This window comes from Myotis davidii, unplaced genomic scaffold (genome assembly GCF_000327345.1).
Source record: "Myotis davidii unplaced genomic scaffold, ASM32734v1 scaffold2752, whole genome shotgun sequence".
Classification (NCBI taxonomy): Eukaryota; Metazoa; Chordata; class Mammalia; order Chiroptera; family Vespertilionidae; genus Myotis; species Myotis davidii.
The window spans coordinates 13,901-18,306 of record NW_006283781.1 but is presented as its reverse complement, the minus strand read 5'-3'; positions in this window follow the sequence as shown (position 1 = coordinate 18,306).

The following is a 4,406-nucleotide window of genomic DNA, read 5'->3' as shown; positions in this document are numbered from 1 at the left end:
TAGAGTCAATAATCAATAATAAAAAAAGAATAGTTTGCCCACATAGCATGGTTCAGTGCTTGGACGTGGACCCGTGAACCATGAGATCACTGGTTTCATTCCAGGTAAGGCACACGCCCAGGTTAGAGAGCTCCATCCCTTCAGGGGGCATGCAGGAGGCAACTGATCAATGATTCTCTCTCTTCATTGATGTTTCTCCATCTCCCTCTCTCTCTAAAAAATCAATAAAAACATTTAAAAAATATTAGTATTAAGATTGATTTGATTCAACAACACCAAAGTGAAGAGGCACTTTTTATCTAATTCACTGCAATCTTTCACACTCACTATGAATGCAGTGTTTCTGTCATACTGGTGGTTATCTTTAAACCTTAGAGTCATACAAAAATTGACACCAGATTCCAGTTGATAGAGCATCAACCTGCAGACTGAATGGTCCCAGGTACAATTCTGACAGGGGCACATGCCGGGATTGCAGGCTTGATCCCCAATAGAGGGCATGCAGGAGGCAGCCAAACAATGATTCTCTCTCATCATTAATGTTTCTATCTCTCTCGCCCTCTCCCTTCCTCTCTGAAATAAATGAAAAATATATATATATATGAAGAATGACACCAGTGTATGAAATTTCATACATCATAGGACATGGCTCCGTTAGTGTATGTGGGGAAGAATTCCCCTAAACATTGTTGAGAATTATGTATTACCTATTGTGACCAGAGACTATACTTAATATTGTGCACAGAAACACAACAAAGGCCTCCTTTCCAGTGTGAACATTGACCTCACCAATAATAGGCACCAGGCTGCAAATTAGAACCACAAAGTCATGCAGATAATTTTCAAGGCCTTGGGCAGAAGTTTAAAAAAAAGCCAAAATTGGACAAACTGATTTTCTGCCACTACTATGTGACTTCCAAAGCACAGAATGTTTGGGACCCCATCATATCTGTTCACCTCTCCATGCTGACAGGTCACAACTTTCCTTTATAGCCTTCCCAGGCAGTGAATATAATCCCCAAAAGTAAAGGTACGAAAGAAAAAACACCTTTACTGAATGATCATAACCCAGAACAGAGGACAGCAAGCAGTTTGCAGGTTGGTGAATTAGAACCTGAAACAATTCATCACAGCATAATGTGCAAACCACTATGTCCCTGACAGAGGTAGCACTTTGTAGCTGAGGATGAGTGCCCTGGATGAAGCCTGTATCGGGTGCATTCCCTCGTCAGAGATAAAGAAATGAAGATACTGCCAAGAGCTCAGAGTAATCACAATTTTCTCAAGCACAAGTGAGAACACAGAATACATTTCCCCTGATCACATTTTAAAGTTCTTATCCATAGAATACAATACTAGTCAGTAATAAAAAAATTCAATATTCACATAAGCATTTGTATTGAATCTCAAAATATCTGTAGCATTAAGGAAACCAGTATTTAAAAGTACACACCTTATAATGCCTATAAAATTATGAAAAATTTGAACTAATCTAATGTAAAGAATGGAAAATGAATGATTGCATGGAAGGCTGGGAAAGTCAGAAAGAGGAATTATAAAAGGGCAAGAGGGATTATAAAATGTAGAGTGTGGGAAATGTAGGTTTAGAGTTGTTGGTATGGAAAATAATTCATAAAAATACCGGAATAAACTCTGCTTTCACCATGTACCTCAGCTGGGTGGGTATCATCCAGTGAACTGAAATGTCCTGGTTCAATTCCAGGTCAGTGCACAGCCCCACCTGTGACCACAGTAGGGAGGGTGGAAAAGGCAGCTCATGTATATTTATCTATCCCGCTCCCCCTTCCCTCCTCTCAGGGCTCTCCACATATCTCAGCACTGGTATCCATAGCACATTTCGCATGAGAGTGAGGAAAGTTTTCTGAGTCCATGGTCTGGCTGTAGGAAAGAGAAAGGTACAGGTGGAATATAAAGGAAGAGATGCGATCATCTCAGTCCATTAGGAGAGATGTGAGGATCTTACTTACAGATGATACAAGAGCAAATACTTCCAGCAACACTTTGCAGTACAGAAGTTTCTGAGTCTCATCAAGGATTCCCCACTCCTCTGGAGAGAAGGCAATGGCCACATCCTCAAAGTTCATATCTTGTCATAATGGGGACAGTTTAGTCCATTATCAGATTGTCTCCTAGGATTTTACATTCATCATACACCCCCACTTCCATATCCATCTGCTCCCTAGACTTCTGACTACAAAGAAGATATCAGTCCTTTGTTTCATCAAAGACACTCACCCCTTATATTCCTACTGATGCAGTGACTTCCCACGACAATAAGGGCAATAAGCATATAGATCATATCTGCTCTCTAGTACAATCATGATTTCCACACTGCGCCTTTTTAATACAGTGGGTGTCATGAACATAGGGTATGGGTAGACGTTGTAAATAATGCCAGTGTGAGTGATCAGACACTGTTCTTGTCAGGCAATAACCTTGTTGTTCCCTAGGTTCTCACTCCAAGACCATGAACATTTTGGCATCAGACTTTACCCTTTTGACACCAAGCCTACGGTGCTGAACCATCATTTTGCACTTCCTGCCCAACATAAATCTTTGCAACACAGCTTCATACGCAGAGGCATAATGACATAGGTATGACAAATACATGATGACTTGGCCGGTTTATCTTAATCAACTTTTTTTCCAATACTCTAGTTCAAACCTTCACTAGTGTATTCCTCTCTTACCCTTCACACTACCCAAAGCCAGCCAAAAAGACTCTGAAGTATGCTCTCTCATTCCTATTGATCACTGTGACTGCCCTCCACAACAAAAGGCAGGTTGCACATATATTTCACCTAATCTCTGGACCAAGACAGTAACACTGGAATAGACCCTCTTTTCAGGAATTAATCTGAAATTCACCATATCACATTATCCAGCTATCACCAGAAATGAACTCCACCTTCATTCCCTCTTATGTTGATTTCAGTGGCCCTGCAGCCATGAATGCACATGCCCTCTCCAAGTACACATCACTCTTTCTACCATGACTCTCAAACCTACACTCCCACAATCCCAGAACCCATACTCATCTCCCTGACCTCCTAATCAATACTCAGTAAGTGTTGTTTTGTTAATGCCTGCAAAATTCAAAAGGAATTAAATTCTACACCAACTCTCATTGTCCACACTCAATGAGGCGCCTTCAGTAGTTTTATGATAAACTCCCCCCCTGATTGTTTTTCTCCTTTAACCTCACCTATTGAGAACCACATCAAATCTCCGATATCCAGAGCCGACCTCTCTGGTGCTGCACTTGATATCCCTTCACCAGTCACAGCCTTCACCAGTCAAGTCCCATCACCTAAAACCCTCTGTTCCATGTCCAGTGTGTCTCTCATATGATCACTCATTCCCATATGTATATCAGTCAGGCTACTGACCCCACCGAGGCTCTCAACACTTTCCTGGTGTGTGATTCACAAGTAAAGATGCAACAGCTGCCATCTCTTCTTGTTTTAATTGCTCTTTGCTCTCCAATTAAACAGAAAAAAAGGGTTTTAAAAAGATGATCTAGTACTCGACCCTGGTCACTACACTCACAACTTTAAGTAGTTTTCCACCTGAACTTCTCCTCAGGGTACCAGATGCTCATGAAATGCTCTCTGAAATATCGCACACCAAAACAGACAAAAAATAACAGTTTGGTATCCCCAATGAACATTATACTTCTACTCTGAATATCTGCATCTCAGTTGATGGTGCTTCCATACCTGCAGCTACCAAATGCAAACCTTCAATCATCTCGGGCTCTTACCTCTCTCTCAGCCTCAAAATTAGAAAATCCAGTTGGCCCCAGATAAAACACCAATCCAGAATCCAACAGCTTATATCACCCCCACAATCAGCCTCATGGGTCACTTACCATCATGCTCACCAAAGCAACCTCCATCCTAGACTTTCTACCACCTCCCTCACAGCCATTTGGTTTGTTATGCTTCAGCCACCTGAAGTCTAATGAGACCTGGGTCAGATCACCTGCCTCCAAATCTTTCATTACTCCCATCACCTGCAGACCAGACTTCAAAGGTATCACAAGCTCCGCTAGACCTCACGCCTGTTCCATTGTTACCAGTTCCTATTTTAAAAAATGGACACAAGCCCCAGCTTGTTTGGCTCAATGGATAGAGAGCCAGCCCGTGAACTGAGGGGTCCCGGGATTTTATTCCGGCCAGGGCACATGCCAGGGTTTTGGGCTTGATCCCCAGTGGGGGGTGTGCAGCAGTCAGCCAACCAATGATTCTCTCTGATCATTTTTTTAAAAATACATTTTATTAATTTTTTTACAAAGAGGAAGGGAGAGGGATAGAGAGTTAGAAACATCGCTGAGAGAGAAACATCAATTAGCTTCCTCCAGCACACTCCCTACTGGTTATGGC